The sequence below is a fragment of the Pseudophryne corroboree genome, chromosome 3 (assembly GCF_028390025.1).
Source record: "Pseudophryne corroboree isolate aPseCor3 chromosome 3, aPseCor3.hap2, whole genome shotgun sequence".
In the NCBI taxonomy this organism is placed as follows: Eukaryota; Metazoa; Chordata; class Amphibia; order Anura; family Myobatrachidae; genus Pseudophryne; species Pseudophryne corroboree.
This window is the reverse complement of record NC_086446.1, coordinates 99,943,043-99,958,782: the sequence shown is the minus strand read 5'-3', so window position 1 is coordinate 99,958,782 and position 15,740 is coordinate 99,943,043. Positions and strand designations below refer to the sequence as shown.

General features: G+C 45.9%; 1 long non-coding RNA gene across 1 annotated transcript in view; it reads right to left on the bottom strand.

The window, feature by feature from the left end:
- Positions 1–4,211: 4,211 nt before the first annotated feature.
- The window catches only part of LOC135054890 (uncharacterized), a 28,247-nt gene continuing 16,718 nt past the window's right edge, over positions 4,212–15,740 (bottom strand). The window contains exons 2-4 of the long non-coding RNA XR_010243584.1: positions 6,161–6,237; positions 5,624–5,700; positions 4,212–4,865 (exon numbers count right to left, since the gene is read on the bottom strand). This is a non-coding gene — a long non-coding RNA (uncharacterized LOC135054890). The remainder of the gene's footprint in view (positions 4,866–5,623; positions 5,701–6,160; positions 6,238–15,740) is intronic.

Sequence of the window (15,740 nt, the reverse complement as noted above, 5' to 3'; positions counted from 1 at the left end):
GAAAGCACCGTATTATCAAGTACAGTCCTTTCGGCCTCAGAAAGGCAAGCGTGTCAGAGGCGCGTCCTTTCTGCCCAGAGGCAGGGGTAGAGGGAAAAAGCTGCACCAGACAGCCTGTTCCCAGGAACAAAAATCCTCCCCTGCTTCCACTAAGTCCACCGCATGACGCTGGGGCTCCACAGGTGGAGCCAGGTGCGGTGGGGGCCCGTCTCCGGAACTTCAGCGACCAGTGGGTTCGCTCACAGGTGGATCTCTGGGTTCTACGAGTGGTATCTCAGGGATACAAGCTGGAGTTCGAGACGTCTCCCCCTCGCCGTTACCTCAAATCAGCCTTGCCAACTACTCCCAAGGAAAGGGAGGTAGTACTGGCGGCAATTCACAAGCTGTACCTCCAGCAGGTGATAATCAAAGGGGTTACTATTCCACAATGTTTGTGGTACCGAAACCAGACGGTTCGGTGAGACCCATTCTAAATTTGAAATCCTTGAACACTTATATAAGGAAGTTCAAGTTCAAAATGGAATCGCTCAGGGCGGTTATTGCAAGCCTGGAAGAGGGGGATTATATGGTATCACTGGACATCAAGGATGCTTACCTACATGTCTCCATTTACCCACCTCACCAGGAGTACCTCCGATTTGTGGTACAGGACTGCCATTACCAATTCCAGACGTTGCCGTTTGGTCTGTCCACGGCACCGAGGGTATTTACCAAGGTAATGGCCGAAATGATAATACTCCTTCGAAAAAAAGGGAGTTATAATTATCCCATACTTGGACGATCTCCTTATAAAGGCGAGGTCCATGGAGCAGTTGTTGGTCGGAGTAGCACTATCTCAGGAAGTGCTACAACAGCACGGCTGGATTCTGAATATCCCAAAGTCGCAGCTGGTTCCTACGACGCGTCTGTTGTTCTTGGGTATGATTCTGGACACAGAACAGAAGAAGGTGTTTCTTCCGGAGGAGAAGGCCAAGGAGTTGTCATCTCTGGTCAGAGACCTCCTGAAACCAAAACAGGTGTCGGTGCATCACTGCACGCGAGCCCTGGGAAAGATGGTAGCTTCTTACGAAGCAATTCCCTTCGGCAGGTTCCATGCAAGGATCTTTCAGTGGGATCTGTTAGACAAGTGGTCCGGATCGCATCTTCAGATGCATCGGTTGATCACCCTGTCCCCGAGGGCCAGGGTGTCTCTGCTGTGGTGGCTGCAGAGTGCTCATCTTCTCGAGGGCCGCAGATTCGGCATTCAGGACTGGGTCCTGGTGACCACGGATGCAAGCCTCCGAGGTTGAGGGGCAGTCACTCAGGGAAGAAACTTCCAAGGACAATGGTCGAGTCAGGAGACTTCCCTACACATAATATTCTGGAACTAAGGGCCATTTACAATGCCCTAAGTCAAGCAAAACCCCTGCTTCAAAACCAGCCGGTGCTGATTCAGTCAGACAACATCACGGCGGTCGCCCATGTAAACCGACAGGGCGGCACAATAAGCAGGATGGCAATGGCAGAAGCCACAAGGATTCTCCAATGGGCGGAGAATCACGTGATAGCACTGTCAGCAGTGTTCATTCCGGGAGTGGACAACTGGGAAGCAGACTTCCTCAGCAGGCACGACCTCCACCCGGGAGAGTGGGGACTTCATCCAGAAGTCTTCCAGCTGATTGTAAATCGTTGGGAAAGGCCACAGGTGGACATGATGGCGTCCCGCCTCAACAAAAAGCTAAAAAGATATTGCGCCAGGTCAAGGGACCCTCAGGCGATAGCTGTGGACGCCCTAGTGACACCGTGGGTGTACCAATCGGTTTATGTGTTCCCTCCTCTTCCTCTCACACCAAAGGTACTAAGGATAATAAGAAAGAGAGGAGTAAGAACTATACTCATCGTTCCGGATTGGCCAAGAAGAACTTGGTACCCGGAACTACAAGAAATGATCTCAGAGGACCCTTGGCCTCTGCCGCTCCGACAGGACCTGCTGCAGCAGGGGCCCTGTCTGTTCCAAGACTTACCGCGGCTGCGTTTGACGGCATGGCGGTTGAACGCCGGATCCTGATGGAAAAGGGCTTTCCGGTTGAAGTCATTCCTACGCTGATAAAGGCTAGGAAGGATGTGACAGCAAAACATTATCACCGCATATGGCGAAAATATGTTGCTTGGTGTGAGGCCATGAAGGCCCCAACGGAGGAATTTCAGCTGGGTCGATTTCTGCACTTCCTACAGTCAGGAGTTACTATGGGCCTAAAATTGGGATCCATAAAAGTCCAGATTTCGGCCCTGTCTATTTTCTTTCAAAAAGAACTGGCTTCACTGCCTGAAGTTCAGACGTTTGTTAAGGGAGTGCTGCATATTCAGCCCCCTTTTGTGCCTCCAGTGGCACCTTGGGATCTCAACGTTGTGTTGGATTTCCTAAAATCACATTGGTTTGAGCCACTTCAGACCGTGGAGTTGAAGTATCTCACGTGGAAAGTGGTCATTCTTTTGGCCTTGGCTTCGGCTAGGCGTGTGTCAGAATTGGCGGCTTTGTCATGTAAAAGCCCCTATCTGATCTTCCATATGGACAGGGCAGAATTGAGGACTCGTCCCCAATTTCTCCCTAAGGTGGTATCAGCGTTTCATTTGAACCAACCTATTGTGGTGCCTGCGGCTACTCGGGACTTGGAGGCTTCCAAGTTGCTGGACGTAGTCCGGGCCCTGAAAATCTATGTTTCCAGGACGGCTAGAGTCAGAAAAACTGACTCGCTGTTTATCCTGCATGCACCCAACAAGCTGGGTGCTCCTGCTTCTAAGCAGACTATTGCTCGCTGGATCTGTAGCACGATTCAACTTGCACATTCTGCGGCTGGACTGCCGCATCTTAAATCAGTAAAAGCCCATTCCACGAGGAAGGTGGGCTCTTCTTGGGCGGCTGCCCGAGGGGTCTCGGCTTTACAGCTTTGCCGAGCTGCTACCTGGTCGGGATCAAACACGTTTGCAAAATTCTACAAGTTTGATACCCTGGCTGAGGAGGACCTTGAGTTTGCTCATTCGGTGCTGCAGAGTCATCCGCACTCTCCCGCCCGTTTGGGCGCTTTGGTATAATCCACATGGTCCTTACGGAGTTCCCAGCATCCACTAGGACGTCAGAGAAAATAAGAATTTACTCACCGGTAATTCTATTTCTCGTAGTCCGTAGTGGATGCTGGGAGCCCGTCCCAAGTGCGGACTTCTGCAATACTTGTATATAGTTATTGCTTAACTAAAGGGTTATTGTTATGAGCCATCTGTTGAATGAGGCTCAGTTGTTGTTCATACTGTTAACTGGGTAAGTTTATCACAAGTTGTACGGTGTGATTGGTGTGGCTGGTATGAGTCTTACCCTGGATTCCAAATCCTTTCCTAGTAATGTCAGCTCTTCCGGGCACAGTTTCTCTAACTGAGGTCTGGAGGAGGGGCATAGAGGGAGGAGCCAGAGCACACCAGATATAGTACCTAATCTTTCTTTAAAGAGTGCCCAGTCTCCTGCGGAGCCCGTCTATTCCCCATGGTCCTTACGGAGTACCCAGCATCCACTACGGACTACGAGAAATAGAATTACCGGTGAGTAAATTCTTATTTTTTTGCAAAGAATCTCCCAAATTATGTGAACTCTCGCCTTGTGTGCGGATCTGAATCAGGCCCTGTATGTGATGTGTATAAGGGCACACTACCCAGAGATCTCAGATTTAGGGGACATGTTGTCAGATGGTTTCATCTTGGTTCCACTGATCCCTCATGATCCCTCTTCTATTCAGTGACACATTCATCTGCATCACGTCCTTTGTGATTACTCCCAGGATACCGGTGTGGTATGGTATGCCGGCGGCCGGGCTCCCGGCGATCAGCATACCGGCGCCGGAAGGCCGACCGCCTGCATACCGACAGCGTGGCGAGCGCAAATGAGCCCCTTGCGGGCTTGCTGCGCTCGCCATGCTGCGGGCACGGTGGCGTGCTAAGCGCGCCATGCTATTTATTCTCCCTCCAGGGGGTCGTGGACCCCCACGAGGGAGAAAAACTGTTTTTATGTCAGCTGTCGGGATCCCGGCGCCGGTATACTGTGCACCGGGATCCCGACAGTCGGCAACCTGAAGACCACCCCAGGATACATAAGCTGTCTGATGGCTGATCCCCTCCCCTCTCTTTTCAGCCCAGATTACACCACCCCATGAACTTCAGGTCAAATAAAGACAAGGAGACGGATGTAGGAGGAAAAGGGAACAGAGCTTTTATTTATAACTTGGTTCTTTTGGTAATTTAAGCTTGTCCTATAAGAGGACCTATGTGGTGGAAGCCTCGTGACTCACGAGGAATCATCCTTCAGCACTCAGGAGAGGAAAACCCCCTGTGGGGGAAACCTTTGGGGCTGGAAGGACTGCCCTTCCCTCTGGGCATTAAGAAGCTCTGCAGCTGTAGTCAATGGGTATTTTGCTCCTAGGCATGAGGTGTGTACTAAACATTAAGTTGGTATGGGAGCGTCACAGTGGAAGACCCGAATGGAACAAGTAGAGCAGTAGACCTGGCTGGAAAGGGAATGCTTGGTGCTGGAGTAGATATGTTGGACTTGGATGGGCTTTTCAATGGTATGTCAGGTTGGATCCGGCTATGCTGGTGTGCCGGACTCGGCTAGTCTTGGACACTGGGCTGGAACTGCTTATGCAGAATGCCGCTATGGGATCGGCCATGCTGGAATAGTGTGCTGGGGTCAGCTACGTTGTAATGCCGTGCTGGTATCGGCTAGACTCGGACTCCGGGCTGGAACCAGCTATGCTGGTATTCCAGGCTGGGACAGCTGTGCTGGCGTAGTTAACTGGAATGGAAGCAGCTGGAAGTCAGTGAAGCACTGGAGACCTTAGCAGCTGAAAGAAGCAGCGGAGAGGTAAGTTGCAGGGGTGCCATGAGCCATGACACATATGCTATGCTGCATTCATAATGACGTCACATACATTCACCTTTACAACAGACAACAGATTCCTTGTGTGCAGCAGCATTCATCCCACTCTCTAATAATTTCCTCTGCGATGTTACTAATCCTGCTCATTAAACTGATTATCTTGTCCTCATTATCTTCCCTGGCTCAGTGTGAGACTACAGGGGGGGTACGCACGGAGAGATCCGTGCTTAACTTCTAAGCAGTCTTACTAGGTTGCTTAGAAATGAAGCACGGTTCTCTCAGTGTGTATGCCCCATAGGGATAGCGATGTGCGGCCCCGCGCCTCGCTAACGCTGGTTCTAGAGTGTGCCTGCATGCAAGCACAAACTAGTCAGGTCGCCCACTTCACTGCTGTGTGAAACGAGCATCCCCCCCCCCCCTGTCCCCCCTCCCTCACTCAGCACACATCGCGCTGTGGGCTGAGTGGGGGGAGAGATGTGTGCTGAACGGTCTGTGCTAGATCGCTCGGCACAGATCTCTACCATGTGTACCCCCCTTACATCACAATCTGAGTATGAGATTACATCACATTGTGAGATTTAGGCCTACTAAATTGGGACAAAACACCGCCTTCTGCAACCAGACACACCCACTATCACATGAGCACCGCCCCTTTTGAGATCTATGAAAAACATAATTCTGCAAACAATAAAGTATAATAAATAAAAATAACAGCGCACTTACCTTTCTCCAGATGCATGGCCAGGGAATCTTTATGGGGAAACAGCCACGCATGGCTAATGCGTCATTGCTTCACGCTCCTACAAAATATAAAAATACTTACGACACTAAATATAAATTACACTCCCTACACTTAACACTAAGCATGCTTATAAAAAATGTAACCTAACTGACAATCCTCTGCTAGTAAAGCTGAATCCACTGGCTGACCACGGTATACTAAAATCTGGATTTTTTTTCAAGCTTAATGGTACTTTCAAGATGCTTAAATTCCCAGAAGGTCCATCCCAGAACTTTCTTCTTATTGCATTTCATTCATTCATCTCCTGTAAATTACAATCTGCATGTGAGATTACATGACATTGTCAGATTTAGGCACAGACACCTCCCGACATTTAGGCCTACTAAATTGGGACAAAAACCACCTACTGCGCCCAGATACACCAACTATCACGTGAGGTTCACACCTTTTGAGATCCATGAAAACCCTAATCCTGCAAACAATAAAGTACAATAAAAAAAAAATAACAGCGCACTTACCTTTCTCCGGAGGTGCAGCCAGTGAATCTTTATGGGGAAACAGCCACCCATGGCTAATGCATCCTGGCTTTTCTCGCCTCCAAAAAATTAAGGGGGATATTTAATAAAACATAATTATCTCATAAAAGCTGGAAAATGTGATATTTATGTTCTCTGGAGATAGAGCTAAATATCTCCTCTCCAGTGGCAGTTGCAGAGCAGTCCACAATTCAAACCACAAAGTACAATAAATAAAAGTAACAGCGCACTTACCTTTCTCTGAAAGCATAGGAAGCAAAGCTTAAAGGGGAAACAGCCAGGAGAAGGAGGATACAGAGCAGCTGCTGCAGGGGCCAGGGCTGTGAGGATGCAGCAGGGTGCCGTTACCGCTGAGAGCTGCCATTACTGCTGGGAGGTGTGGCTAAATGAAGAGAGCAGGAGCCAGCAGACTTTGATTAGTATCAGCTGTGGTACTGCTGGAGCAGTGTGGAAAGTGGGAGACCCCGGCGCCTTTCAATTGGTGACACCGCCAGAGGAGAAAACAGCAGGAGGCGTTATATCCAGATGTTTATACCAGGCTTCAGGATTGGGCAGAAGGCAAAATACTCCCAGGCAATTTTACAACGACCCTTTTTCCTAGTCTGGACAGATCTGGACTGGCATGTGAGTGGTGGGGCAGCACATCACCCACATTGCATTTGCTGATGGATTCCCTTCCCTTACATAGTAACATAGTTAATGAGGTGCAAAAAAGACAAGTTGTCCATCGAGTTCAACCTGTATTATATTTCCTATACTATTCTATGTGTAACTTAAGTTTAACTATAATGACCCAGGTATAGTCTAAATGACAGCTATAATTCATGCTGTTACTAAAATACAATCATTTTAAATGCTATACCCTTGGATATTTCTTTCAGTTAGGAACTGATCAAATCCATTTTTAAGCATAATGACTGAGTCCGCCATTACTACCTTCTCTGGCAGAGAATTCCAAATCCTTACTGCCGTTACTGTGAAGAACCCCTTCTTTAGCTTAGTATGAAATTTCCTCTGATCTAACATCAGAGGGTGTCCACGTGTCCTGTGTAGAGATCTCCCAAATAACAAATCGCCTGATAGCTCCATGTATTGTCCTTTTATATATTTGTACATATTAATCATTTCTCCTTTTAGACGCCTCTTTTCCAGTGTAAATATATCTAACCTAGTAAGCCTCGCCTCATAATCCAGCGACTCTAACCCCTTTATCAGTTTGGTAGCTCTTTTCTGAACCCTTTCGAGTTCCAAAATATATTTTTTATAGTGTGATGCCCAGAACTGTACACAATATTCCAGGTGTGGCTGCACCAATGACTTATACAGAGGGATGATTACACTCTTATCCCTTGTCTTAATTCACCGTTTTATGCATGCTTATACCTTATTTGCCTTTGTTGCTGCACTTTGACATTGGGTACTGCTGCTAAATCTACTATCAGTGAACACCCCCAAATCTTTTTCTATTACCGTTTCCCTACATTTTCCCCATTCAATTTGTAGGTTGCATGTTTATTTTTAGTCCCAAAGTTCATAACTTTACATTTTTCTATATTAAACTTCGTTCTCCATGTAGCAGCCCAAATTTCCAGTTTAAATAAGTCATTCTGAAGAGACTCAACATCCAGATCTGAATTAATTACCCTACACAGTTTAGTATCATCTGCAAAAATTGACACTGTGCTTTCCAGACCTATTCCTAGGTCATTCATTAATATATTGAACAGTAGTGGCCTGAGTACTGACTCTTGTGGTATTCCACTGGATACAGTGGCGCAGCTGGAAAACATCCCATTAACCACCACTCTCTGTTCCCTGTTATCCAGCCAATTACTTACCCAAGTACAAATAGTGTTTCCTAGACTTAGCTCTCTTAGTTTGAAAATCAGTCTTGTGTGGCTCTCTGTCGAAGGCTTTAGCAAAATCTAAATAGACCACGTCCACTGCTTTCCCTTGTCGAGATTATCACTCACTTTCTCATAGAAGCTGATTAAGTTAGTTTGACATGACCTGTCCCTCACAAAACCATGCTGGCTCCTATTAATAACCTTGCAGGTCTCCAAGTACTCCTGTATGCTATCCCTTATTATACCTTCCAATATTTTCCCCACTATAGATGTCAAGCTTACCGGTCTATAATTACCAGGATGAGTTTTAATTTCCCTTTCAAATACTGGCACTACCTCAGCTATAAGCCAGTCCTTTGGTACCATGCCTGATATAATTGAATCAGAGAAAATCAAATATAAAGGCCTTGCTAGTTCTCAGTTTAGCTCCATAAGAACCCTTGGGTGAAGTCCTTTTGGATCAGGGGATGTAGTAATCCTCGGTGGATCCGTGGAGACACTGGAATCCAGTCACCCAAGATTACACCTTTTATTTCCACTCCCACCATTCATCTGCTACGTTAGTCTCAAATTCCCTGCTTCCCAGAATACATGAATCCCGCCTTGAAAACATAGTTATTTCAAATCACGCTCCAACGTGGTTTTCCTTGCAATTGGCTAACCCTAAAGTTTCCTCCTTCAATTGGACATTGCACTCATATTTGTTCTCCTCCCCAAATTTTAAGCAATATTTGGAACAGCAGTTTCTCAATTATATTGACGACAATGTATCACACCTTGATGATCCTTTATTTTGGGCTTCATCTAAACCTGCCTTTACTATGCAATTCCTTAGGGCAGCTAAATTATCAACTCTTTTGGAGGAGGTAAGTGAATCCTTAACGACTCCCATCACAGTGCTGCAGGTTCTTTATCTAATGGTAAGTCCTCGTGTCCACACCGCATCAGTGTCGAATATTATAAAATATTGGCCCCTCATTTACTTTCCCTTTACAATTGTATTTTAACAGGAGAGCGCCGCAAGATTTTATTCAAGCCCGTATTATAGTTTTATTGAAATCTGGTAGGGACCCAGCTCTGACTGAATCTTATAGGCCTATGTTCCTGCTAAACGAAGATTTCAAACTTTCCGCTAGTATTATTGGCCAACGTTTGCAGTTAGTGCTTCCCAATTTGATATATCCTTCGCAGACGGACTTTATGAAGGGTAGCCATTTAGGACCCGATTCAGACCTGTTCGCTGCTGTGCGTTTTAGCACAGCGGCGATCAGACCCAAACTGCGCATATGTATGCACCGCAATGCGCAGGCGTGTCGCACGGCTACAAAGCGGATCGCCGCTCAGCGTTGGGTTTGTGCGAAGAATCCATTCGCACCGGCGATCGCAAGGAGATTAACAGGAAGAGGGCATTTGTGGTTGTCAACTGACCGTTTACGGGTTTGTTTGCAGGGAGGGTGTCCGACGTCAAATCCAGTCCCGAACAGGCTGATGTGATCACAGCGGCTGAGTAAGTCCTGAGTTGCGCAGAGACTGCACTAAATCAGTTTTTGCAGCTCTGCTACACAAGCGATCGCGCACTTGCACAGCTAAAATACACTCCCCTGTAGGTGGCGAATATCCGATCGCAGGGCTGCAAAAATCGCTGCCCAGTGATCAGGTCTGAATTACCCCTATTGCATAAAGTATAGCAACTGGTAGCAGTTTTGACTAAATCACATCTTGCAAAGGAAAAACACGTTGCTTGTGAGTTGTGATGCTGACAAGGATTTTGATAAAGTCTCATGGTCACACTTGTTATGTGTCTTTCATTTGCAGCGCTTCAGCTCAGAATTTGAGAGTCTGTTCCAAACACTATATTATACTCCCACTGCATTTCTTTCGATTAATAGCTTGAATACGCCTTCCCTACAGTTATTTCAGGGAATGCAGCAGGGTTGCCCATTTATCCCCTCTTTTATTTAATTTGGCAATTGATCCTCTTATTCACAGTTTTTTTCTTTGTCAGGATTGGGTCAGGGACTGTAATGACATTGTATTCAAATACATATACTTTAATATGGCGTTGGCCCCCTTTTACAGCTATAACAGCTTCCACTCCTCTTGGAAGGCTTTCCACAAGATTTTGGAGTGTTTCTGTGGGAATTTGTGCCCATTCATTCTGTAGAGCATTTATGAGGTCAGGCACTGACGTTGGAACGAGTAGGCCTGGCTCGCAATCTCCATTCCAGTTCATCCCAAAGGTGCTCAATAGGGTTGAGGTCAGGGCTGTGTGCGGGCCAGTCAAGTTCTTCCACATCGAACTCATGAAACCGTGTCATTATAGTCCTTGCTTTGTGCACTGGGGCACAGTCATGTTGGAATAGAAAAGGGCCTCACCCAAACTGTTGCCACAAAGTTGTAAGCATAGCATTGTCCAAAATGTCTCGGTATGCTGAAGCATCAAGATTGCCCATTACTGGAGATAAGGGGCCTAGCCCAAAACCTGTAAAATTGCCCCATACCAGTATCCCTCCTCCACCAAACTTCACAGTTGGTATAATGCAGACAGGTAACGTTCTCCCGGCATCCGCCAAACCCAGACTTGCCCATCTGACTGCCAGAGAAGCATGATTCTTCACTCCACAGAACACGTTTCCACTGCTCCACAGTCCAGTGTCAGTGTACTTTACACCACTCCATCCGACGCTTGGCATTAGACTTGGTGATGTGAGGCTTGCATGCAGCTGCGTGGCCATGGAAACCCATTTGACGCACAGTTTTTCTGCTTACATTAATACCAGTGGAAGTTCTGAACTCTTCAGCTATGGAATCAGCAGAGCATTAGCGACTTTTACGCACCATGCGTCTTAGCAGTTGTTGACCCCGCTCTGTGATTTCATGTGGTCTTCCGCTTTGTGGCTGAGTTACTGTTGTTCCTAAACGCTTCAACTTTCTAATAATATCGCTTACAGGTGACCGTGGAATATCCAGAATGGATGAAATTTCATGAACCATTGATAGAGTCAGTTATTACCTAAAAACATCCAGCTATATTCTATAATGGACTAAGTATGCTATTGGCGCACAGAGTACCGTAAGGGTACGCACCTAGCATAGCGGACGCTAGGCCGCGGGCGCGACACACAAGCGAAACGCACGCTCACTGAATGTTACACAGTAACCCTTAGTAACAACACACCATAAGGGTATGCTTTACACTTTGAACCTTGGCAATGAAATACTAAAACGATGTAATGCTTATTAACCTTGATTATATGAGAAGCTGCTTGAGCGATTGAGACGCTCAGAAAACCCTTTACAGTAACTAGTGAAAACACAAGACCTGGTTAGGATACAAAAACCACTTGGGCTCTAACACCCAGTGGATGATTCTATTTGAGTAAAAAGGCTACAGAGAACTTACACACGTGGGAATGATTCGCAGGCGCGTCCTGAATCCAGCCCTCAGCCTTCAATATGAAAACCTTGCAGAGAGAGTGAGTGACTGGACAGGCAATGGTGGTCTTTATATACACAACATACAGTAACAATACAATGGTCCCTATAATCTTATGGTTCATTGGACACAGGAATGTGTCTCTGCATTATAACAAAAGGTCATAGGTGGGTTCGAACAGGTGGGCTGTGCCTTTCTCCAACTGCTCAGGTGGGAGGTATCCTTAGGATTCCCGCCGCATGGGTAATGAACAGCAAATACAGTAAATATCTATAAACTACTTTTGTACATAACTATGCGCAGGAGCGAGCAATCTCTTCCTAACCAACACCGAAATGTTACCAATAAAATACTCTACAGCTGGATACTAGACACCACCGTTCTACCTTTATCTGACCCTTCCTATCATGCAAAGAGGAATTTCTCTGTCCAAGAACCGTTTACACTAAACATACTTTCTGACATTGTTAAAGGGAATATTCACTATAAAACACACTATGTGGGTAAAATATGTTATGATCGAGTCGCCCGCTAGACGCTTACAAACTCTACCGTAAATACGCATACACCGTGCGTGATCGCCGGAGCGATCTTACGCAATTTGCGGATATCTGCACGCACGGCAGAGCGCATGCACGTGCCGCGGGCATGTGCATGAGGGGTTAGTACAAGGCATATGTAAGAGGATATTTTTCGACTTTGACAGTCCACCCTTTGGCAGTCAACAATAACTGCCACTATCTAAACAATTAAGCAGAAAAATATATTACCATGAAATACCTTATTATGATTGGGAGTAGGGAGAAGAGGAGGAGGTGGGAAATGTATGACCTAGTGAGATAGTAAAAAGCATGTATGTATGAAATCCATGTCTGAGGGGTCATGTATCATCGTGCCGTACATGTTCTAAAAATAAGCTTCGAGGTATTGCGAAGTATACATTGAATCCTTCTTATCCCGTATTAAGGGTCTGTAAGTGGGCTAACAAACTCTACCGAGCTCTTTTCGGCCTTTAGTTCCAACAAATGGGGTGCACATTAGTTGATGATACATGAAGGGGGAAAGTATGTGAGTGCTAATATATGTGTCTATATCACCTGTCGACTATGTGTGTCACTACCTGAAGATAGAAGAGATGAAGATAAGAAACATGCTTTATAAATGCATTCGTATGGATATATATGTGTGGTCGTCCTTGGGCGTCTGTTGGGGTCTTGTTGATGTCTTGTCGAAGTCTTGTCCGGATAACTGTATCTTTGCTGAGTGGCAAGCAAAGCTCTTCAAGTGTCCATAAAAATTACAGTCTCTAACAGTTCATCAAATGGCTGTGACAAAGTTCATCAATGGTCTGTATAATGGGTCATCAAAATCTTCTTCCGAGTCGGTGTCTTCTTACCTTGGAGGAAAACAAAGGAGAAACGGGTGAAAGAAACGGACCGTGGAATCACGTTTTATCACAACATTGTCTCGATTGCTGGGTCATAAATTAAACTAGTTGTTGTTACAATGCCCTCGCTCCTTAAACTCATCAATTTGGTACTACGCTTGCAATTCATTAAAATTCGAACACATCTGAATATCAAACCAATCATTATGATAACTCCTAGGATACATAAGAGGAATTTCCCTACAGTAATGATAACATTTTGAGCCCATTCTCCTAAACCTGAGAACCAATTGCGTGGGTTCAACCATGATACCCAGCCGGTCAGTTCATTGCCCACAGAAGCAAGGGTAAGGTTGTGTCTCCTTCGGAACTCCCATTTCAATTGCAAGATATCGTCCATCTTTTGATCTATGACCTCGGTTGGGTCCTCAGTGCTGTTTGTGATATACGTACAACACTTCACACCATACTGAGTTGCTAGGGTGACACAATACCCTCCTGTCACTGCTGTGATGTAATTGAGAACCATCCTGTGCTGGATCAGTTCCGTTTTGTAAGCTTGCAATTCTCTCCCAGTATACCTGAAGGTGTCATCATACATCTCGGTGATATTGTCTATCAGGTTCGCTAGCGCGGTAATATACCTAAAATTTATAACTCCTCTGGCGGTACGGGTGATATCTAGCGCGAGCAGGAGTTGAATCCCGGTGGATTCGTGGATCAAATCAGAGGCTGCATGCTCTGTCCTATCTATAAGGTGTCTTTTTACAATGTGTTCGTAATGGGTGTGAGTGTAAGGAGCTTGAGCATTGCGGTGAACGTCTTTCATTTTATCATGGGTAATGGTCATTACTTCCGGTAACACTCTTCCAATGTAACACAATCCCTCTGAGTTTGGGGCAAGCCACTTATACGCCTTCCTCCCACATATGAAATATGCATCATCGGGGAGGACATATGGGACAGAATATGACATCACCATATTACAAACCTTCCAGGTGAAAAATCCTACCCCTAATTCTCTCATCTGACTAGTACACGTATCGGGTTGTATGATATGCGCACAGTATCCTGGTGATACTTCTCCAACTCGCATGGGCCTACTTCCTAGAGTGTACCTATATTGGAAATATCTTCCACTGTTGGTTATTTGGCGTATAAGCTCTGAGTCAATGGGCATTCTATCGGCTCTGTGTGAGAATGTCATGGTTCGGTTGTTCCATGTCACTTCCCAATTTCCCGGCTTTCGGGGATTGGAAATGTTAAAACATATTAAGGACCTATCTACATGATATTGGAGGAGCTTCAAACTAGGAGGCCTAGAAATATTAAATTTCTTGTCCACCGGTCTCCCATCCCTTAATTCAAGTACCTCATCTATCGTTAAGGAGTATGGCACTAGTCCTGACTTTCTATGACCTTGAGGTACTTGTGAGCACACCCAGCATTCCGTTTGGTTTAAAACCTTACCCACTAATGAGTGATAGTCACTCAATGGATGTCGGTCCATATTGATATTAATGCTGGACTGACATCTCTGGATGCATCCGTCCTCAACTATGTTGTCACAATTCCTACATATGCAATTTTCTTCAGCTAACAATCCTTCACAATGTCTGTTAGTTTCATGGCTACCAGATCGTTTTCTGATACTCTCCTTTGCTCGGTGATTGTGTTGCTCTTGGAATTCTACGAATCCATCCTGGTCATCAGAACCCATTCCAGATCCTTTCTCGACCTCACTGGTACTCTCACCGAAACAGACTGCTCTGGTCAACAACAGGAAAACACGGACTGCAGTCTCTTGGGGCGAGTCCATCTTAGGAGGAGAAAGAAAGAGTTGTAATGGGGGAAAGAAAACAACTAGAAGGGGAAGAAAACTTGGTGCGACAACCGCCTCCGATCTTGTGGTTCTCTGTGCTCAGGTGCCGTGACAACAGTCCTGCCTCTCAGCCTTCCCGGAACAGACACTCCAGTGATATGGTTTCCTCCACACTCTGCTCTTTGTCACGGGCTCTCTCTGGGTCAGCGACCTTCTTACAGTGGGACGAGTGGACCCAAGTCTCTCTTTCGGCAACCTTCAATGCTGTTGTGCTGGTCAGTGAGACTTGGTACGGTCCTTCCCAACGGTCAATCAGGCAACCTGCGCGTAGAAAATTCTGAATCATTACATAATCCCCAGGTTCAATGTCATGACAATTACTGTCTGGCAGATCAGGAATCACCAGCTTTAGATTGCTATTCTGATTCCTCAACTGCTTGCTCATCTTAACCAAATACTTTGCAGTGACTTCATTGTTACATTTCAAATCATTCTGGGGGTCAATCATTACATGGGTTTGTCGACCAAAAAGAATTTCAAAGGGGGACAGATTAAGAGGGGACCTGGGAGTGGTTCTGATGCTGTACAATACAAGTGGCAAAGCTTCTGGCCACAACAATCCAGTTTCAGCCATTACTTTGCTCAACTTGTTCTTAATAGTGCTGTTTACTCTTTCCACTTTCGCACTCGCCTGTGGGCGGTACGGAGTATGCAGCTTACTATTAATTCCCATTAATTTGCACATTACCCGAAAGACTTCACCTGTAAAATGGGTACCCCTATCACTTTCAATTATCCTAGGGATACCATACCTGCACACAAATTCCTGCACGTAGCGGTATTTGTGGCAGCGGGGAACGCTTCAATCCAATTTGAAAACACATCAATACAAACCAATACATACTTTAAATTTCTACAGGGTGGCAATTGTATGAAATCAATTTGTATTACCTGAAAAGGGCCGTCCGTTGGCGGAATATAGGATGGTTCTGTTGGTATCGCCTTTCCAATGTTCTTCCTCAAGCAGGTGAGGCATGTCATTGCCCTCTTACCCGCATGGGAAGAAAATC